This window comes from Pan paniscus, chromosome 13 (genome assembly GCF_029289425.2).
Source record: "Pan paniscus chromosome 13, NHGRI_mPanPan1-v2.0_pri, whole genome shotgun sequence".
Classification (NCBI taxonomy): Eukaryota; Metazoa; Chordata; class Mammalia; order Primates; family Hominidae; genus Pan; species Pan paniscus.
The window spans coordinates 55071947-55095410 of NC_073262.2; the positions used below are offsets into that span (position 1 = coordinate 55071947).

Sequence of the window (23464 nt, forward strand, 5' to 3'; positions counted from 1 at the left end):
TTTGAGTTTGAACTCCATATCTGGTTGTTTTTTAAATGTGTGTGTTTTTACTTTTTTTTTTGGTGGGAATTGGAGTTGGGGTCTCTCTGTCATACGGGCTAGAGTGCAGTAGTGCAATGATAGCTGACTGCAGCCTCAAACTTTTGGACTCAAGCCATCCTCCTGCCTCAGCCTCCTGAGTAGCTAGGTGTCATCACACCTGGCTAATTAAAAAAAAAAATTTTTTTTTTTGTAGAGATGGTGTCTCACTATGTTGCCCAGGCTGGTCTTGATCTCCTGGGCTCACACAATCCTCCTGACTCAACCTACCGAAGCACTGGGATTACAGGTGTGGGCCACTGTGCTTGGCTGCACGTTTTCTTTCCACAGTTTTTTCTGTCCTTTGTTGAAAGGCTTCATTGTCCTGCTGATAATTAGGCTAATATAATAAGAATTAGGAAGATTCTTCTTTATCACCTGTTCTTAGATGACAAAGATTCTTGGCAATTCTTGCTGTGTTTATTTTGTACTTCTGGGTAATGTAGTTTAGATCTGAAAAGACATAATTGAGGTTAGCTCTCACAGAGGAGGAAAATACTTGTGTACTAAGGATAAGTTTAAATGACTCAAGAAAAGCAATCAAAGAAGTGTTATCTTTACCATTGTATTGGTCTGTTCTCACATTGCTAATAAAGACATATGTTAGACTGGGTATTTATAAAGGAAGAGGTTTAATTGACTCACAGTTCAGCATGGCTGGGGAGGCCTCAGGAAATTTACAATCATGGTGGAAGGGGAAGCAAACACGTCTTTCTTCACATGTCGGCAGGAAGGAGAAGTATGAACGGAGTGGGAGAAAAGCCCTTACAAAACCATCAGATCTCATGAGAACTTGCTATCTTGAGAACAGCATGAGCCTAACTACCCCCGTGATTCACTTACCTTCCACCGAGCCCCTCCCATGACATGTGGGGATTATGGGAACTACAATTCAAGATGACATTTGGGTGGGGACACAGCCAAACCGTATCAACCATATTCTGCCTAAATTAGAAGCCTATCTCTAATCACAGCTTAATTATTCAAGTGCCTAATGTCACCACAGATTCTTCTTTTAATTGGTGATTTTCTAATACCATTGCAGGACCTTCTGATTGATAGTTTGTGCACAAGTTTTCAAAAAGAAGTTAGTGTCTATTTTTAAGAGAAATTCATCAACTAAAGTGACATTAGAACCAGTGATTAAAAATTACTGAGGTCACATCTGTGGATGTCTATGACGGTCTACTTTTTGTTTATAGAACTCATGACTATTTAAATGAAAACAGTCACCTCAGTCCTCACTAAAAACAATGATTGTTAAAAATATAAAATTTAAGGTGGCTAGCAGAATGAGGCAATAAATACCAGATAAATGGAGTCATGAGTAAAAGTATTAATGTCAAGGCTTCTTTCTGGTTAAAGTCTAAATGCTGTTTTTCAATTTGGACTTAACAGGGAGGGTGCTGCAAATGAAAGGAGCATTTTTTTTTCTATAAAGGCTCACACAGTGTTAGGGTGTCTTAGTCCATTTGGGCTGCTGTACAGTAACAGAGTACTATAAATTAGGTAGCTTCTAAAGAACAGAAACTTATTTCTCATGGTTCTGGAGACTGGGAAGTCCAAGATCAAGGCATCAGCAAATTTGAGGGGAGGACCTGCCTCCTGGTTCGGAGACAGCCATCCTTCTGCTGTATCTTCATATAGCAGAAAGGATAAGTAAGCTCTCTGGGACCTCTTTTTTAGGGGCACTAATCGCATTTACGAGGACTCCACCTTCATGATCTAATCACCTCCCAAGAGCCCCATCTCCTAAAACCATTACATTTAGGGGTTAGGTTTCAACCTATGAATTTTGAGGAGACACATTCAGTTTATGGCAGTGGGAGATACTTTGTCTTCACATAGTTAGATCTTTAACTCTGAATTCTTATGTACCTTTTATAAATAAGGACTGATTTAGACTAGAGTCGTTGGGCCCGGTGTGACCCGAAGTAGTGGAGAGAGCACAGGACTAGAGCGCAGACCTCAGGACATGGATCCCAGCCGGCGCGATGGGCGGAGAGCAGGAGGAGGAGCGGTTCGATGGCATGTTGCTGGCCATGGCTCAGCAGCACGAGGGCAGCGTGCAGGAGCTCGTGAACACCTTCTTCAGCTTCCTTCGACGCAAAACAGACTTTTTCACTGCAGGAGAAGAGGGGATGGCAAAGAAGCTTATCATACAGACTTTCAGCCACAACAATCAGCTGGCACAGAAGGCCCGGTGGGAGAAGAGAGCCCGGGGGAAGGTGGAGAGGGTGGCCAGGCTGGCCAAGGAAGCCAAGTCAGAGACCTCGGGGCCCCAGATAAAGGCAGACAGACAGAGAGGCTGCAGCTAGAGATTGACCAGAAAAAGGATGCAGAGAATCATGAGGCCCAGCTCAAGAACGGCAGCCTTGACTCCCCAGGAAAGCAGGAGAAGAAGGAGGAAGATGAGAAGGACAAAGGAAAACTGAAGCCCAACCTAGGCAACGGGGCAGACCTGCCCAATTACCGCTGGACCCAGAGCCTGTCGGAGCTGGACCTGGTGGTCCCTTTCTGTGTAAACTTCCGGCTGAAAGGGAAGGACATGGTGGTGGACATCCAGGTGCAGCACCTCTGGGTGGGGCTCAAGGGGCAGCCAGCGATCATCGATGGGGAGCTCTACAACGAAGTGAAGGTAGGGGAGAGCTCGTGGCTCATTGAGGACGGCAAGGTGGTGACTGTGCATCTTGAGAAGATCAATAAGATGGAGTGGTGGAGCTGCTTGGTGTCCAGTGACCCTGAGATCAATACCAAGATGATTAACCCTGAGAATTCCAAGCTGTCAGACCTGGACAATGAGACTCGCAGCATGGTGGAAAAGATGATGTATGACCAGAGACAGAAGTCCATGGGGCTGCCAATCTCAGACGAACAGAAGAAACAGGAGATTCTGAAGAAGTTCATGGATCAGCATCTGGAGATGGATTTTTCCAAGGCCAAATTCAACTAGCCCGTGCTTTTTCCTCCCTGAACTCTTGGGGCTGAGCTACAACCATCCAACTTTCTTTCCCACTCTTCTCTGGCCCTTGTGAGCCTCAGGGCTTGGGGTAGGCATGGGACTGGCCTAGGCACACAGATCCCAGGGCATCAGGAGAAAGGCTGGGGCTTGGGGTCTTGTCTTCCCCAGTTGGCCTACTGTTAGGCATTAAAGCGATTTGCCCAGCAAAAACAGAAATAAGTACTGATTTATTTCCTCATTTGTGATGCCAAATTGTAAAGATTAAGGTAATTTTTCTGTTAAGGTATGAAAATAAATGACTTATAAGAGACAGAGGCAGATAGGATATTGGCAACCTTCACACCCTAGTTTGAAAGGTACTGGCCTTTCTTGGCTGTGCTGAGGCATGAATAAATACTATAGCAATAGTAACCACACCTTTGTTGTATTTTATTTCTTCAATTACCATCTGTTGTTGCAGCTTTTAGCTAAAGCAGAGCTTCCCGAACTTCCAACTTGAATCATAGCACTGTGTCTTGCTGAATTGATTCTAGAGGTGGAAGTTAGTGCCTTAAATTTGATGCAGTCACATATGCCTTTTGGGTGACTTCACTTTGAATCCTCAAAGGATGACTTAGAGAATGCCAAATAAACACCCTGGCAACTGGTAATGACCTTCTTGGAGATTCTGACAGATTGAGGTTTCGCAACAAACACAGATAAAAGACAATTTTTCAGAAGACAATGGCGAAGGAACTGAGTAAGTAAAGCATAACTGAAGGCAGTAGAGGTAGTTGAGTGGAAATGCATAGAGAGCTGGGAGGAGTGGAGTTCACCAGCAAATGTGTCTTGTGTACCTGGCTGGGAGGTGTAATTGGGATGGAGAAAGGAAGGGCAGCATGCAGGAAGTCATGTGATAGGAATAGAGCTGTGTGCCAGGGGTGGCAAGTTGACTCTGTTGGTTGGTACCAAGAGTTTGTCTTACTGTAGTTAGACAGAGTTAGTTTTTGTTCTGAATGAGACACCGACTTTCCCATATTTCCCGATAGGGGTTTTGAATATAGTGACTTGAAGCAAGAACATTATTGGAACTATGGTATCAGATTTCCTGAAGGTCACATTATTCATTAATAATAATGTTGCTCTTTGAGCCCTTAAAATTGGCCTTTTTCTAGACTCCTAAACTCTATATGTTCTTAATGAAATAACGCTGGCTAGAGCCCTTACCAAACCCTGACCAGAAACAGTGAATTAAAAGATACAGAAGACTGGGAGCTAGAAATTTTTTTTTTTTCAAACCCATATTTTCTCGAAAACATCTACCTTAGGATCTATTCACATCCTTATTCACGTGCCAACTCCTTGATTCATTTGCAAGATTGCCACCCTCCTTGCTATTTACAATAATTCATTCTTTAATTTCAAATTTTTGTGCTATTTTCATATTGTTTAAATGAGGTTCTCTACCTACCCAACATGGTAGCTATTTGCCTAATATCTTAGTTGTACCTAAACATTGTGGAAGGTAGTTTCTTTTATAAATTTAAAATGTTTGGCTTTTCAAACCCCTGTTTTCTCATCTTCCTTTGTCAGAGTTCTGTTTGAGGTGACCAAAGCCACTTGGATCCTGATTTAGTGGATGATTTCAGTGAAATTAAGACTTTGGGATTGACTTTTCTCTCCCCCCACTCATCACAGTGGGAATGCATTTTTCATCTTTTCTGTGGGGTGATTTGGAGAATGACTGAGATGGTTATTCCTTTTTTCCTCCTGTTTCAGTCTGTTTTGTGCTGTAGTGACAGAATACTTGAGACTGGGTAATTTATAAGGAACAGAATTTTATTTCTCACTGTTCTGGAGGTGACTGGGAAGTCCACGATCAAGGTGCCAGCATTTGGTTTAGGGAGCATTTGGTGAGGGCCCTCTTGCCGCATCCTCATCTGGCAGAAGGCATAAAGGCAAGTCATCCAAATGCGGAGTGAAGCCTCTTTTATAAGAGCCTTAATCCCATTGAGAGGGAGAAGCCATCATGGCTTAATCACCTTTAAAGGCTCCACTTGTAAATACCATCACTTTGGCAACACCTAAATTTTGGAAGGGACACATTCAAACCATAACACCCCCTGTCACCTATTGTCTGCCCTCCTTTTGGGAGTGGGCAGTGGTGCTGACTGACAGATGGATCCTCCAGGCTTCCTTGCCCTCTGGCTTGTAACTGGATTGGCCAAGGGGGAACTTAAGGAGAGCTAAGAGTGGGAGGGGAGAGAGCTGCCAGTCGCCATATCTCTTCTCTCTGCCTGCCTCTCTGCTGCAGTTTTGTCAGTGACTGTGTCCCACCAAGAAACCACTCTTGCCTGGTGGGTCCTCTTTCAGGCCTCCAGCAGGTTACTTTCCTCTCCTTGATGCTTCAAGTCACTTTCTACCTGAATGCCCCTTGTGGTACCCTTCACCCTTCCCTCATCTTTGTAAATAGTCCTTCAATCAGATGTCTTCACTGAAACTATGTGAGTTGCCTCTATGTAGTACATGTAAGACACTGTTAATTAAAAGTACAGGTAAGACACTGTGGTATCAACACTTTAATATGAGGAAACACATAGCACATTAAACATACATGATTATAAGATATGTCTTAATTTCAGATACATTAATACTTAGAAACAACACCCATGACTCTTAAAACAGAGGGAAACCTATGAAATTGCTACTGGTTTTTCATTGTGTTAAAGATACCATAATAAATGTCTTTATTTATAAACTTGCCTATATTTGAGATTATGTCCGTAGGATAGATGAGAAGAGAGTTATGGACATTTTCTAAGACTTGTTTCTTTTTGCCGCATTGCATTCTAAAAGGGTAAAACATATTTAGAGTGCCACCTGCAGCTTCTTAGCTCTTGTTTGACTGTCCCCCTGACAGCAATGTGTGTTGACTTTTCCACAAATCTTTCCTAATCTGATAGGCCAAAGAGAGTCTTTCCATTTGGAAGTGAACATTTTCTATTTTATTAACAGGTTGTATTTTTCTTTTACTTTAAAAAAATCTCTTTTGCCTATTTATTTATTGGGTTTTACTGTTTTTCATATGCATGAGCTCTTTGTGTAGTAGGTCAGAGGTTAGCTAACTTTTTCTATAAAGGACCAGATAATAGACACTTCAGGCTTTGTGGGCCATACAGCTTCTGTAGGGTGAAAGCAGCCTTAGACAATAGGCAACTAATGAGGATGGCTGTGCTCCCATATGGACGCTGAGATGTGAGTATTATATAGTTTTTTATATGCCCTGGAGTATCATTCCTCTTTATTTTTTTAGCCATTTAAAAATGTAAAAACCATTCTTAGCTCACGGGCTGTAGAAGAACAGGCGGTGGGCTGGATTTGATTAGCGGGCCATAGTTTGCTGACCCTTGTAATAGATGATAGCTCATTTAATTTATTTTGACTATTTTCCTCACTTCCTTTTTTAGATAAATATTTTAGGCCTACAGAAGTTTGAATTTCTTACAACATCAAATTTTAAATTTCTGGCCATTTTTGTCATGATTCTGAAAGTTAGAATGTTCTTACTAACGATCATATCCAAAAATACACGACTTAATTTTAGCTTCGGAGACAATGTTTTTTAAAGAATTCGCTTTTATTCATGTGGAATCTAGTTGTGTATAGTGTGATTTGGAGGTCTAAATTTAATTTTTTTGCAAGCAGCAAACCAATTGTGGGTTGTTTTTGAATCCTCCTGGTTAGTACTGGGTTCACTAACTGTGCTTTGGGTACCTTTGATTCTAGATTTACAGCATGATAATTTTCCCACTTTTCATTTATGTTCAGGAAGTATGGTACCAAACTGTGACATGAGTTCCTCTTAGTTCTTCTTGGCTCTTCTGTTTCCATATGAGCTGGCATTCACAGGAAATTCAGAACTCTTACAGGCATAATATTAATAGATACATGTGGAAAGAGTTGTTCTCTGAAAAAAAAATTTTGACTTTTTTTTTTTTAATGAAGAATGACAACTTGATCTCCCACACTAGGAAAGAAAAGTGCAATTAATAGTTTATATTACATAACATTAACTGTTGGGTTTTTTTTTTTTTTTGGCCTTTGGAAGATACACTCAAATTTGTGATAAGTAAAATGACTTATTTATCACAGGTTACCATATAAGATTGGACAGGAACGATCTTTTATTTCTAGTCTTTTAGGTTGTTGGAGTGACCTAAAATGTAATTTGAGGATAAGCAAAACCCTGATCTGCTGAAAATTACAAAACCAAATTTGTAGGCATGGCTTTCTTGCTCCTGAGACTGAAAAATTTGTCTGCTCCCAATTCAGTTGACTATAAAGAATAGATAGCATGCTTTTATTTTCTGACAGCACTAAGAGTTATTCCTGCTGAACCAGGAATGCTGTTAGAGTGTCAAGGATGGATTTGCCTTAACTTATTTTTCCACAAAGCTGTAATTTAAAAAAAATCTGTTAACATTTCTTTGTAATTCTTTGGTTCACAGTAGACAGTCCCACTGCAGAAGTCCTGCTCCGGTCAGCCCGTATTTCCAGTGAGAGTGTTCTTTCAGAACTGGAAATGTCTGTATGTTCAGCTGGGTTGCCATGGTGCTGTGGGACATGAGGTGGCAAACCCTACACAAGAGTTAAAGAGATGAGTAGTGCTTAGGATACAGATTACAGAAAGTACAGCTTGCCATCAAGTTCTAAGCAAGAGATAGAACTAAATGTCTTAATCCTAAGAGGAAAAACTTCATTCCAAGGGACATTGGGTTTAGATGAGATTCATTGTTAGATTATGCCCCAGATGGCCTGTTAGCTTTCTTAGGAAACTTTTTCCCATTTTGTATCTCCACAATGGTTCTCAGCTACTATCTGGACCAGTCCCTTAAAATTAAAAGTTAAATTAGATGTGATGTGATTTGAAATTTGAAACCTGTGTTTTTATTTAGCTAGACTACAATGGTACACTTAGAATTTTTGTTCAACTTCCCCACCCAATATGAATTTGGAGAAAAACAAGAATGACTAAAAAATCAGCAGACTCACATGAAATTGAGAGGACGGTTTGGAAATCTCCTTGAATTTCTTTTTGTAAGCCAAATTTATTTTTATAAGCCTTTAACGGAAGACAGTTTGTTCTTTGGATAATTGGCCCAGGCTTTATCCTCCTCTTTCAAATATGCTTCAACCAAATACCCAACTGTGAGATGAATAGGATAAATGAAGTTGGGAGTTGTAGAGTGGTGGGGGTGGGTGGGCCAGGGGGCGGGGCGGCGGCAGGCAAAACAGTCATGTGGAATCTTTTGTTTCGTTTTTAAAATAATTCTTAAGAGCTGCTGTCTTTCGACAGAGTCAGAAAGTCCTTGCTTAAGTGTATTTGTCACTATAGAGAGTGAATGGGATTCTGAAGTCTTTAACGTGGTTCTGTAAATGTAAGTCTTGTTGTTTAATCACGGCATTTCTGCAAAAATGAACTCCTGTACCCACATCCCTCCCCCTCTCCTTTATTTTAGTGTCTTAGAACTCAGCTAAGCATTTGAACAGTCATTGCTAAGTGTTTCCACATTGGGGGAACTAGAAGAACTTGGCTGGATAGAATTCTGATTTTCATGGGAGGGAATTAGTTTTCCGTTTTCTGCCTTAGAAGTCATATACTATACTTGCTATTTGGGCTGAACTGACTTGAAAAGTCAAACAGGAATGAGTCTAGCTACTAAATTTAGAGAACTGATTCGTAATTTCTTGATCTAATACAGTGGGCAGTCTTGTCATTGACCAGTTATTTATTTCAGTGTTTGCCAAACCTAGAATGAAATCCAAGGCTGCTGCTTAACCCTCTATGGCTCTGGTAGTTCATTTCTACTTCTGCTCATTTCTGAAGATAACATGTGTCCAGAGAGCCTGTGAGGTCCTGGCTTAGATGAGTCCTGCATATCAGGGCAAACTTCCATGCCTCTGGACATCTTTCACATTTCAGACATTTTCTTATTTCTTTTTCTTATCCAGTTAACAAGTATGTTTTTGTTTAAGTCAGGCTTTAACTCTCCCCTCTCTCCCCTCCTCAAGGAAGATTTAAATTAAGTGGGAAATTACTTTTTGTATAGATGTTCTTTTGTCTGAAATTCATGCTCATGTGACTTTCCACTTGCCATTTAGAGTAACAGTTATTCAAAGAGCATTACCTAAATTCCATCATTAAGAAAAAAACTTATGCCCCTGCTCTGCTCCTTCACCCCTCATCATTATTTTTAAAGCTCTCTAAATGCCTGTCTTGCTTAAAGAATCATAAGACTATGGAAGTGGAATGCACTTGGCATGTTGTTCACTATTCCATGAATTTGTAGACTAAATATGTTATTTCTGTGGCTCATCCAGAAGATGTTGTCATCCTTTAAAATTGCAATTAGCATTATTGTAAAATTCGTTGATGGAAAAAGATCTATTAAGGTTACGTGTATTTTGGATTTAATGTTGCTTTACCTAAGGATGTTAGGGTTCACCAAATCCTGCTTTGCTTGGGATATGCAGGGAGGAAAATTGAGAAGAAATCTTTTTTTTCCCCATTAATAAATGAAAGAACTTCAATGTGAAGAATTTAAAAAAGTCCCAAGCACAGATGGTTCACCTGGGTAATTTGCAAGGAAACTGGATGAGCATAATGTAGGTGGGGAAGACTTAGGGAAGTTATTTGGATAGTTCAGTTCCTTTCCTTTTATCTGTCTGAGCCAGTTAGGGGGAAAAAAAAAAATGAGGTTTTTGGATGTCAGAATTACCTGCTGGAATTTTTCATGCACTTTTCAGAATAAAAAACGTCAAAAGAGAGAAGTTAAATTTTCCAGTATGATTTAAGAAAATAAACAAAATGAGACATGCTGGGGAAAGTGATAGGACACTTTCAGGTTGTGAACCTCAGGGAGTTTCCTGGCTAAGACAGGTGGCTTGGAGTTTTCCCTCTTTCTCCTTCTCTCCTCTGTTCTACTTTACTTTTCTCCCTCTCTTCCTCCTTTTTTTTTTCTTTTATTTGCACACCCAGAAGCATGGACCTTTCCTTCTTTTGGTCCTTCTATCCATCAGGGTCAGGTCTTTCAAGATAAGTGGACACAATACCACTAAATCTGTAAACTTCTGATTTGTATGTCATTCTTCTCTGTGAGCCAGCGTTGTCACTGGTTTAAAAAAAATAAAAGCTTTGGCTGGGTGCAGTGGCTCACACCTGTAATTCCAGCACTTTGGGAGACCAAGGCAGGCGGATCACCTGAGGTCAGGAGTTCAAGACCAGCCTGGCCAACATGGCAAAACCTCATCTCTACTAAAAAATACAAAAACTATCTGGGTGTGGTGGCAGGTGCCTGTAATCTCAGCCTTGGGAGGCTGAGGCAGGAGAATTGCTTGAACCTGGGAGGTGGAGGTTTTGCAGTGAGCCGAGATTGAGCCGCTGCACTCCAGCCTGGGCAACAGAGTGAGACTCCATCTCAAAAAATAAATAAATAAAATAAAAGCCTCAGCATGTTGTCCTCTGGCCTGCGAACTTGCTGAAGTATTATTCCTTGTTGTATCCCCCAGGCTATGTTGCTGTCTAGCCTGTGAATAAGGCAAATTCCATATTATGGAGGTAGTGGGCTGTGTGAAAAGAGCACAGATTTTTTATATGATGAGTTACACGACTTGAGGCTAAGTACCTAATTTGTAAGTCCTCATCTGTAAAATAAGAATAATATCTAGTTCAAAGAGATGCGAGAATTATAAATTCTACTATGTAAGATGCTTTATATATTGCTTGGTATACTTGGTAGGTCCTCAAGAAATGTTTGTTTCTTTTCTGCTAGGTCTCTAGTAATTGGAATTTTGGATGACTAAACATTCAAACTGATGATTTTTGGATGATTAACATTCAACTGATTTTTTGAGCAATTAATATGTAAGGCTTTTCTAAGTCCTGAGGGAGGTAAAACATGAATGATAGGTAGCATTTGCATGCACAGGCACTGTTTTAAGCCATGTGTACATTTTATCTGGCTTTATCTTCTATACACAGTTATGAGATATGCACCATTATCTCCAGTTTATTGATAAAGAAATATATAGAGGATTGATTTATCTGAGACCACACAGCTAGTAAGTGGTACAGTTCGCTGAGGCATAAAGAGAGAAACTGATACATGTAATACAAGGCATAACATGGTACTTATTTTTAAAAAGGGTGAACATGACCAGATGATTGAGAAGAGAAGGCAATTGTATTTGGTTTGGGTAGGAAAATTAGGACAGGCTTCAGGGAGAGGATGTCATTTGAGCTGGGCATAGAAGGAATTGAGTGTGTTGTGGAGAGACAAACATGGGAGCCAAAGAGAGAAGAATGTGGTGGCCACGGAGACAGGAACACTTGGGTGCTGCCCCAGAGCAGCAGACAGCTTCACTGGCTTTCTGAAGAATACTGGATGTGTGATAAAGAATCCCAGAAGCTGCCCCTGGACCCTGAGCTGGTGCTGGGATCCCAGACCTGAGGTCGGGTTTGAGAGTGAGGCTTCCTCTGCCCAGGGTTGCCACGTGGCAGTGGTGGAGGCTGAACATTGACAGAGATGTGAAATCAGAAGGTAGGTGACTAATCCAAATAAAAGTTGTGGATCTGAGGGTGGAGGAGTAGAAGGTGGCAGCACAGGATGAGGGAGGATGTTTGAAATGATGGTTGAAAGGGGGGAAGCCTAGAGAAGTTTGTGAGCCCCGGATGGTCTCTGCTGTGCCTTTTTAATAGATGCTGGTCCCTCTGGACGTGGGTGAGGAGCAGCTTATTAAGTATTTTCTTCATAGTATTGAAAGGAAGTAGGAGACAAAAGCCTGGATGGGGAACCTGAGGTGGGGTGTTGGACACATGGAACCTACCTGCCAGTGTCAAGATAGAGGTGGAAGGATTTGCTAGGCTGTTGACCAGTTTTTTTTCTGAGGTTGGCAGTGAAGTAGTGACATAATGGGGATTATGCTTGAGGAAGATTGATCTGCCATTTGTATGGGGATGGATTAGGTCATTTAGACTTTAGGGAGGGAACTTGTATTGGTGCCTTTACACCTTGGGGCAGAATTCGTAAGGCTTTGCAATCGATTCGATTGAGAGACTGGGAAATGAGGAAGCAGTTAAAGATGACCTTAATGTCTTTAATAGTGTTTCTATATGTATTAGATACTTGGGTGAGTTCTGTGTGGCAGGTGGAGTGCTAGCTACTGGATGAAGAGTGCTGAGCAAAACTGTGTGAGTAGATAGGTGGGGAGGAAGTAGAATGAAAGTGGCTCTTGGGGTTTGAACCTGGGTCCTGGGGAAAGTGGTGTGACATTTACTGAAACAGGACAGGCAGCAGAGGAGTCGGCTTAGAAGCCCTGATGATGTATTTTGTTTTGGTGAGTTGAGTTTGAGGTTGATCACAGCAAGTGATCAATCATAAAATTAGACATCTTGGACAGAGATTGGAGATGGCAACAGATAGAAAGTGGGTTGAAAAACAAAGAATGAGCCGGGCGCAGTGGCTCATGCCTGTGGTCCCAGCACTTTGGGAAGCCGAGGCAGGCGGATCACTTGAGGTCGGGGTTTAAGACTAGCCTGGCCAACATGGCGAAACTCCGTCTCTAATAAAAAATACAAAAAGCAGCTGGATGTGGTGGCACACGCCTGCAGTCCCAGCTACTCTGTGGGCTGAGGCAGAAGAATCGCTTGAATCCAGGAGGTGGAGGAGGTTGCAGTGAGCTGAGATCGCGCCACTGCACTCCAGGCCTGGGTGACAGAGCCAGACTCGGTCTCAAAAAAATAAAAAAATAAAAAAAATAAAGAATGCTCTTTTAGAGATTCAAGGGAAGCAGGCAGAGGATATGGCCTTATGAGCAAAACTTAAATTTTAGGGGGCAGAAGGAAGATTCTGCAAAGAGTATGGAGGAGGAATCAGTATAACTTGTATATTTCTACCTACCTGTTTTCTTGTGCAGTTTGTTTCCTTTATGGCTTTAGAACAAGGTTTCTTAACCTTAACACTATTTATGCACTTGGGACCAGATAACTGTTATGTCATAGGTGTGTCCTGTGCTTTGTAGGATGCTGAGCGGCACCCCTGGTCCCTGCCCACTATAGGCCACTGAGTAGCACTGCCTCTTCCCAATTATGTCAACCAAAAATGTCTGTAGACTGCTGAATATGCCCTGGGGGGCAGTCACCCATAGTTGAGCCCCACTGCTTTAGGGGTAATGATTTTGTAGTTTTCTTTCTTTTTTCTTCCCACGTGTATTCTGCCCAAACCACAGCCAGGGAGGAATTGGAGGCAGGCGATGCCAGCAAAAGGGTTGAACCTTCATTTGGCTGCAAGCAGTATGTGACTCAGTTCTCAATAAAGTTACATGTAGGAAGATGTTGGGAATTATCCTGTGAAACAGTTTCATGTACTAGGAGAAGTGTGAACTGCTAAGACTGTTTCATTGTAGCTCTCAACAGGCCTGGGCCTGTGATATGACTGCATTTATGGACACTGGGGTGGGATGGAGTGGAGGGAATTTTAGCTCTGAAAGTTTGGGGAATTTATCAGTTTCAAAAAGTATTATTTTACAGAAGTCCCTATGTAGTGCTTCAATGCTTTTAGGAGAAGCTATTAATTTAAATGTGTCCTGTCAAAGAAAATAAATGTGTGTCCTAATAAAGGTCCCTAAAAGTTCACGTTGGACATCTCACCCCTCCAAATGAAGTGACACAGGAGGCATACACAGTTCTAGTGGTTTCTGCATACCTGGCACACTGCCTTTTCACCTGGTAGATGCCCATGAGTTAGTTGAGTTGAATTGAAATCCCACCTGTCATTTATGCTTGAAGAATTCTTCCTTTTTGATCTTGAAAGGGGAAGGAGAAGTGCTTGGAGGCAAAAAGCTTTAATCTGTGCAGAATATCAAAGAATAAGTTCATGACTATGTCAGCGGCATTCACAGTTTCATTTGAAATCTTTATTTAGAGATTGGCCTTGGATTTGGGTGTGCTTGTTAGGTCAGTGGAGGGGAGGCTGTTGATTCAGGTTGGGGCTTTTTTCCATTTCTTAGAGTTCTCCAGGTGCTCCTCTCCTGCCTTTGAGCCTAAAGTTCATTTCTGACAGGTGCTTGATGAAGTGGTTATTATAATCAGTTTGGCCTAATATGCTATTCATAAAACTTGAAAATTGACCAAAAAGAGAGAGGCAGAGAAAAAAACTGAACTATTTTTAGGTAGTTTCAGATGTTGTGTTTAATCTTTTTTTTTTTTTTTTTTTTTTTTTGAGACGGAGTCTCTTTCTGTCACCCAGGCTGGAATGCAGTGGCGCGCTCTCAGCTCACTGCAACCTCCGCCTCCCGGGCTCACACGCCATTCTCCTGCCTCAGCCTCCTGAGTAGCTGGGACTACAGGCACATGCCACCCAGCTAATTTTTTGTATTTTTAGTAGAGACAGGGTTTCACCATGTTAGCCAGGATGGTCTCGATCTCCTGACCTCATGATCCGCCCGCCTTGGCCTCCCAAAGTGCTGAGATTACAGGCGTGAGCCACTACGCCCGGCCATGTTTAATCTTTTAAAAGCCCATAAATGCTAAGCGTTGTTCTCATCTGTAAATAGTGGTGAAACATGAAGGTATGAACAGGTGTGCTCTAAGTCAGAGGGCGGAGTGGAGGGGAACCTGCATGAAGTATCTTTCCTTAGCAGGCCAGGCACATTCCCTGCTGTTTTTGGGGAGCGGGCTCCAGGATCCTTTCCCTCTTGGAAAAGAGCAGAAAGTGCCAATTGGATCTCTGGTCACTGAATAAAACTGATCTACCCTCTGAGTGTGGCCCAGCTCTTAACAGGAGCAAATTGAGACCTCAACTGAATTCTGCCTTGAAGATCTTTTGTGATGTTTACAGGTCCACGAAGACAGGAAAGTGAGGGTAGGAAGGTGCAAGGACAGATAGTTGCTGCCAAAATGAATTTGGCCAGGTTCATTCATCTGCTCTCCCTTGCACACAGCTCTCTCATTCCTTCCTCTTTGACTTTTTTAAAAATAAACTTTTTGTTGTAGTATAGTTTCAGATGTATGGGAAAAATGAGGCTATAATACAGAGAATTCCCACATATCCTGTATCTAGTTTCCCCCATTATTATCTTAAGTTAGAATGGTATGTTCATCACACTTAATGAGCCAATACAGTTACCTTATAATTAGCTAAAGTCTGTGCTTTATTCACCTTTCCTCAGTTGATACTTAATGTTCTTTTTCGGTCCGGGGATCCCATCCAGGATGCGGTGTCACATTTAGTTGTCGTGGAGCCCCAGGCTATTTTTGGTTGTGACAGTGTCCCAGATTTTCCTTGTTTTTGATGACCTTGACAGTTTCGAGGAGTACTGGTCAGGTGTTTTGTAGAATACCCCTCAATTGAGATTTGTCTGTTGTTTTTCTGTGGCGATTCAACTGGGGTTGTGGATTTCGAGGGGGAGGATGACAGAGGTAAAGTGCCATTTTCATCACATATCAATGTGATTTATCACATGCTGATCCTTATCACTTGGCGGAGGTAGCGTTTGCCAAGTTTCTGTACTGTAAACTGAAAAAAAAAAAAAAAAAACCCACAAAACTGTAAAAACAACAACCAAAAACCCAAACAGCTCTGTCATCTTCAGAAGGACGTCACTGTGTACAGCGTACACTTGAGGAGTGGGACGTTGAGAGAGGAGGATCTATCTAACTTATTTGGAATTCTTCTGCCTGGGAGATTTGTCTCTTCTTCCCCATTTATGTATTCAGTCATTTGTATCAGTGTGGACTCATGGATGTTTTTATCCTTTGGGTTAGAATCTAATACTGCTTTATTTTGTTTGAATCGTTTCAGCTTTGACCATTGGGAGCTCCTTACTTGGCTTCTGTGTCCCTTTCTTGGCATACACTCATTTTTTTTTTTTTTTAAGTACTTCCTTTCTGGCACTACAGAATTCCTCTTTGACTTTTTATGTGCCTTTGTAATGCTTTCTGCCTGGTGTTGGAGTAGTGACAGATCACATACTTGGTGGCCTGAAAGCTAAGGTTTTGGTCTCAGCTCTGCTGCCCAATTCACGTCACCTTTGTGACCCTGTTGTCTCTAAAATGATCTTTAGCTAACAGAATTATAAGAAATAAATGTAGGGCCGGGCACAGTGGCTCACGCCTGTAATCCCAGCACTTTGGGATGCCAAGGTGGGTAGATCATGAGGCCAAGAGATTGAGACCATCCTGGCCAACATGGTGAAACCCCCTCTCTACTAAAAATGCAAAAATTAGTTGGACATGGTGGTGAGCCCCTGTAGTCCCAGCTTCTTGGGAGGCTGAGGCAGGAGAATTGCTTGAACCCAGGAGGCGGAGGTTGCAGTGAGCCGAGATCACGCCACTGCACTGCAGCCTGGTGACAGAGCGAGACTCCGTCTCAATAAATAAATAAATAAATGTAAAAGGACTTCACACATTGGTTATCAATCCATACCCCCCCCTTTTTTTTTGGACATTGAAGCACATCTTCAGACTTCCATCTCTGGGTCTTCCTGCAGCCCTAGAACATGTTTATTGAATGAATTAATGCATCTTCAATGAATGTAACTGTTACTACTGTGTATCATCAGTTTGTTCAGTTAAATACGTATCAATGGACAAGCTTTTCCTTTCCTACATAAACATTTTGTTTTTTGGTTATCTTGTATCTCCTCACATCCCATAGCATTGCAGTGGTTCACAGGCACTTAACAGAGAAAGGGGACACCAAGCTGAATTTAAATAGAAAAAATAATGAAATATACATCATCTTTGGGGATAATGCCATTTTCTGTTTCTTCCTACAACTTGAGCCCTCAGAATTACTCGTAATGGGGTGTTTGTGTCATCTGATTGCCAATGATGGCTGAGTGAGTGAATGCATATTTGGAGTGACCTGGAATTCTGATGTAGGTAAGGGATTCAGAAGGATTATGTTTAGATTAATTTTTCTGCAGAGTTCTCCAGCAGAGTCCTAATCAAAAATTGGTGGTGGTGGCGGTGGCAGTGGCAGCAGCATTAAACACAACAAAGGCAGAACGGATCCTTATTTGCATCATTCAATCCAGTGGGTGCCGTTAGCTACCATCCTAGAGTGGGTGTGGAATAAATTATATGTATAAAATTTTTTTGAGAAGAGGAGGATGAGCTGGTCACATGTGGCATTTTCTCCCATGTTAAAATAACATGAGATGGAGAACATTGTGTGTTGATATCTATCTACAAGTTGATTTTTGTCTTAAGATAAGCAGAGCCTCCCTACAACAGGCCCTGAGTACTGCATCACCTTCCTCCAGTTTGAAAAACTGACAGGGGTTCTTACCAGTCTTTGTTAATTCCTGTCTCCGGAAAGAATGGTTGGTAAAGGCACATCCGTATTCTGACATGTTGAGAAAGAAAGGATACATGCTTGGGAACAGAAGTTGAGGCTGTAAATTGTTGGTGGTCTTACTAGTATTGGGAGGCTGTTTTGTCCCTGGCATCTAGCTGCTTGTATGGACGCTGGGGTTCTAGAAATAAGTTTTTACTCCTTTGGCTATAATGAGCTGGGCATTATCATTAACTAGAAGGCTGGATTGGAAAGGTTTGGGAAGCAAAGGTCCTTCTGACATTCAACGCATCTTCCTTTCTGGTCTTTTTTGGAGCAGATTTTTCTTCTGTGCTCTCTAGGAAGCTGATGTGGTTCCTGTCCTCCAACTGACCAGTACCTAGAATGTCAACAGAATGACTCATGTCCCCAACATCCTGTCCTTGTTCTGGAGAAAGGGAACTGTTTGCCTTTGGAAAACACAGTGCTTACCTCTGGAAAAACCCCAAAGCAAGCATAGCTTCAACACAGTTTTCCTTAAAGCTCTTGTGATGTCTTGTGATTTTTTTTCCTTGTGACTTTTTGTAATGAAAGTGTTGGTTTTCCTGTGTCTACCTTGCGTGCCAGGTGATTGAGAATTAGGGAGCTTTAGGTGTTGGAAAGGACCCTAGAGACCAACTGGTCCAACTCCTCTTTATGGTTTTAGAAACAAAGGCCAAGTTGAAGTAAAGTGACTTGAGATCTAGAAACTGGTCAGTGATAATCAGGACTAATTAGTGCCTGGGTCTCCTGATTCCTGGTTCTGGGTCTTTGATTTTTATGGTTTGCAGTAGGTTTTTGAACAGTTCACTCGGCTGCCTTATTGGAAGTTCTATCTATGCAGAATGATATTGATATGGGTGGATATTTAAAACTACATATATTATAACATAGTAAAGTCTTTAAGAATACATGATATACATTGAGTTGTTATTCAGAAGCTAGGGGGATGTAGAAGAGTAAGAATTCTTCTGATTTTCAGGACATTCTGTCCTAATTTAGCCTTAAGACAGATTTTGGGCAAGGTATATATATCTCTTGTGACTACTCAAAAGGAGGCTGGATTAGATTAGTTTCATTTGTTGTTTCAGGCTCTGAAATGTTATGATTCCCTATGTCTATAAGTGTATGCTGCACATTTTTTTTTCCTTCAGTAGTAGAGAATGTCTGCAATGTGGTTAAATCCTTATTCTTTAATTCCAGTATTATAGAATATGGGTTTCATGTAATTTACATTCATGTTGTTTTTCTTGTCAAAGAGGGAACTGAGATAGTTATCTACTGTGTTCAGTAGCATTTTGAGTGGGGAGAGAGAGCTATAGTGTAAGCTTGAACCTGAGCAGACATTAGCACTCTGTTAGGTTACAATTGGTGTTAACAGTAGAGAAAAGAATCAGAGGAGGAGGAGGAAAGAGACTGGTGTGTGGGAGCTATGGCCCATTATTTTGTTATGGGCTTCTTCCCCTTTTGAGTGACTTAAATGATGTGATTGAAGATATTTGATAGCTCCATCAAGATGATAGTCTCAATTCCTTCTACAGCCCACACTTTCTCCTCCTAGATTTGAATTGTTATGATGGTAGCATAATTTTTGACAAATGGTGTTTGTGTGGAAGTATACCTTTTATCTGAGTTGAGTCATTGCTTTTGATATTATCACCTCCATTTTACAGATGAACAAATTTAGTCTGAGAGAATTTAGGTTACTTGCCCCTAATCTTATAGCTGGCATAAGAATCTCAAACGCGTCTTTCTGGCTTCAGAGTTCCTACTCTTAACCATGTGACCTTCCAGGCACCACGTACTGTTCCACTTTAAGTCTGAGACGTTTCATTTACATTTTGTTCTTACTGATTTAGAAAAGTTTATTGTTTTCATTTTCTCACATTACTTCCTGGTGCCTGGCATAGGACTATAACTGAAACATTTTTATAAATGATTTGAAGGTATTGAATGTGATGAACTGGAAAAGAAGAAAAAAGCTTCCTGAGTCACCCAGACTTCATCCTGGCTCTGTCACTTTGTAATCTTGAGGGGAAAGATTAACTTCTCTAAGCATCAGTTTTCCTACCTGAAAAAGTCAGGAAAATATTATTTTCCATACTGGGTTGCTGGGACAATTAGAAACAGAGCATCTGAAAACTCTTTGCATAGTGCTTAAGGTAATTAACGAGTGTTTGTCATTATACTTATGTTGATGTTAAATTAACATCTTAAAGAACTCTAAAATATTTTTCACTTTCTGTTTTTGTTTTTGTTTTTTCTTTCCCCCTGAGGCTTCAGAATGTCATTTCCTCTAAATGCCTGCCACCCTCAGGGAGTTCTAGTAATAGGGTGAACATAACATCAATGGAATATGAGGAGTTACTATTAGCAGATACTATTTGTTTCCCTTTTCATTTCTTTTTTTACAGTCATTTGGGAGAAACTCTTCCAGCCCTGGGCGATGCGGTGTGTCAGCGTCTGCCTTTCTGCCAACTCCTGACAGCGCCTCCCTTCAGAGGTGTGGGTGGAGCTCTTCATGCCTGCCCCTCCTGCTCACATTTCTCGGTTCACTGGAAAAGTCCCCAGATCTTTTTGTCTGCTCAGTTGTGGCCTAGTAGCCAGAGTGGCTCGTGCATTAAACGAAGAGGAACCTATGTTTCTTCTCTTTTCAGCATTTTGGCTGAATTTTGAATTTTTATCTGCCCCATTGAGTCTGTTGGCTCTGGCTGCTGCTGTACCAAGCCCTCTTTCTGGTGTTCATAAACCAATGAGAGTACAATTTCATGGCCTGGGTCAGGCTTGTTTGTTGGTTTCATCTTAATTAGAAACAAACCTCTTTGTCTTCCCTTTTCTTCATCTTCCAGGGAGAAATGGATTTTCTAGGCTGAGCAAATTAATCATAGTGGTGTCTAATAAAAAACAATCACCATTGCAGTACCTGGCACACAGTAGGTACTCAGTAGCTGAAAGAAACAGTTCCTGTAGCTCTTCCAAGGTATCCAGCATTTTGTGCAGATAGGCTGGGGGCTGCTGAAGGATCTGTTTGTAAAAGACGAGAATTAGCTTAAGTAACTTGGGTTGGAAAAGTCACCCTGCCTTCTGAGTGACATATGGGGGCTGGAAGGTGGCAGAGAACAGGGTTGGAGAGTTTCTCTGATAGGTGGATTAGTGTTGTTCCCAGCTCAGAATAAGGTACATATTTGAAAGTTACTTAACACAGAGCCTTGGATTCTGCCTGTAGGATAATAGATATTGAGTAGTTGTGATAAGTAATCATATGTAGCACTTAGCTCTTTTTATCTTCAAAGAACTTTTTTAAAAAAACACTTTTAAACACAATGAATTCTACCTTGTATCTTTATTGTAGCCCTAATGTTCTCTTCTGTGTCTTTGTCGTATTATGTTTCTTAGGACAAGTGAGTAAGCTTTGTCAATTGGTTTATAAAACATTTATGCATTTAAAGCTTCCAGGGAGTGAGAATTGAAATTACAGTATCTGGGGCTTCATATTTGCTGGCAAACTGCTGGCTTAGCATTTTCTTCCCTCTTGTCTGTTTTTCCCAAGCTATAGCAGAGATTAAATGAAATTTAGGAATTGTGTGTGAGATTTTGTTTCTCCTTGAAATACAGATGCTCCTAGACTTACGGGGTTTTTTTGCCCTGATAAACCCATTGTAAGTTGAAAATATTGACAATATTGTAAGTCAAAAATGCATTTAATATAGCTACCCTATGAAACATCCTAGCCTAGACTACCTTAAACATGCTCAGAACACTGACATTAGCCTATAGTTGGCAAAACCATCTAACACAAAGCCTATTATAATAAAGTGTTGAATATCTCATGTAATTTATTGAATACTGTACTGAAATGGAAAAAACAGAATGGTCGTATGGGTACTGGAATTATCGTTTCTACTGAATATATATCACTTTTGCACTATTGTAAAATTGAAAAATTGTAAGTCAGGGACCATCTGTAGTTCTGTCAGTATGGGTGAAATGCTTGCTGTGCAGTGCATTGATTTCTAAAGTCAATCCTTAGCAGATACTTTAAAACAACAAAGAACTAGAAGTTTCCTGGTTAAGAGGGAAGAAGGGTTTGCAATTGGCTTCATAAATTTCTTCTCAGGCTTTTAAAGTTATGAGTCAAGAACCTTCGAAGCAGTGTTCGTAGGTGCATCCTTTCCTTCCTCACCCCATATTTCATTTATATAACAAGATACTTCAAAGATGCTCCAAAGAAATAAAGACAGTATAATTCCAAATGATTAGCTCAAATCCGACTGCCACATTCAAGGCTTAAAAAAAATTCTCAATTGCTATGAGGGATTAGAAAAATGGCAGCTGGCAAAAATGCCTTCAGTGTAAAGATGATAAGACACCACTTATTAATTCTTTATATAAGCAATGGTTTTTTTGGTGAGGATATGGAGAAAGGTAATAAAATCATGGTCTCTGCTGTGGGTAAAACTAGTTTGAGAGCCCCTCCCCTGCTGCTTTTTTCAGAAGTTTAAAAAGGAGGTCAGGAGCAGAGAGTTAGTTTCCCTGACTGGGGGAAGTTAAGGAAAGGAGTGTGAGTGAGGTCATGGAGAAGGCATGGTGAAGTTTCACAGTCTTGTGGATAAGTTTCCCATTTGATATGGGATATAGTTGAGAGTTACATCAAATGGAGTTGCCACCAACATGACTGCTAATGGTGACTCTGGGTACAGAGGACATGGCATAGTAGTAGTTATGCAGTAATCGGACCCTGATTAACGATGATGCTGATGATGGCATTGATACTTTATGGAGAACTTTGTATGTGTTTTTCCCCCATTTAATCCTTACAGTCACCATTTTCAGATGGTAGCTGGGAGTAGTAGATAATTTTCCCAGGGTCATATTGCTTAGGGGCAAAGCTGGGATTTGTAACCATGATGCAATACTGCACCTGGTGGATGTAGTCAGGGTTATCAAAATAAAGAAAAATTGACCCAAAGATATATTTTAGAGGCAGAAACAATAATAGCTTAGTAATAGTCTAGGTGTGTGAACTCGAGACAAAACGAGTAGGAAAAAGATGGTTTTTAAGTGACAGTTTTGGAAAAGAAGCAACGGGGGTGGCAGGAATGAACAATACAGTTCTGTCTCGGTCATGTTTATGGACTCTTCTTCCTAGAGAACAGCCAATAGTCTTTCATCAGTGTTGATTTCATCTTTCAGCCTTCAGAAAACAGCTGTCAATCCAAGTGCTTGCTGTCGATATGGAGCACAGGTTGTGAACACAGTGCCTTTGTGCCAGGCTTTGGTCACATGTACAGGTGTTGACTCTAGCAGCAGACCAGTACCTACTCCCAGTGGAGCTCAGGTTCACACATCACACCATCACATTGTCTTCTCACTTAGCCAGTGAAATGATTGGCGTCTCACTGCAGTAGTACAGTGATAGTCACTGATTGACAAGACCTTCTCTGGGAAGGACTACATTTATTCTGATTTCTCCAGATCAGACCTTTAGAACCAGGAGAGGAAGTCCGTTCATGGTCAGAGTTCTTGCTGAGTCGATGTAGTATTCTGAAAGCTATTGTGCCAAGGCCCCAGGATTCTCAGACCTGGCTGAGCAACGTGTAACTGATCCGATTTCTCACTGACTCAGGAGGAATGCTAGCTAAATCTTGAATTTGGTACTGTGACTTCAATAGTGGACCAGTCAAGGGGCTCACGCCTGGTGGACCACCATCCCTTCACCCCCACCCCACCAATGTCTGTCTGTGCTTGGCTTTTCGGACTCATGGTGAATGCTTGAACCTTTTTATTCCCTTAACATAAACTTATTTTTCTGGGTAAAAAAGTGAATCCTATCCCCATGAAGGATTTGCTTGATTGAAATGAGACCCCCCCTTGGGAGAGAAGTATAAATGTTGTGAGCGGAGTGGCCTTACGGTAGCTTGCTGACTTCCTAGAGGGGTCGTTGTGGGAGGAGAGCCCTGCTAGTTCCCTTTGCCCCAAATTATTTCCCCTCTGTGCTTGCTACAGAATCACTAAGTGTACTGATAGCTCTTAATTACTTCTAGTTAAAGAAGAGCAAGCCACCTGGTCT

General features: G+C 41.2%; 1 protein-coding gene and 1 pseudogene across 10 annotated transcripts in view; both read left to right on the forward strand.

Annotated features, from left to right (window-relative positions):
- FMNL2 (formin like 2) overlaps window positions 1-23464 on the forward strand; it is a 313896-nt gene that overhangs the window by 51685 nt on the left and 238747 nt on the right. The window lies entirely within an intron of this gene.
- Window positions 1951-8012, forward strand: LOC134728697 (nuclear migration protein nudC-like; annotated as a pseudogene).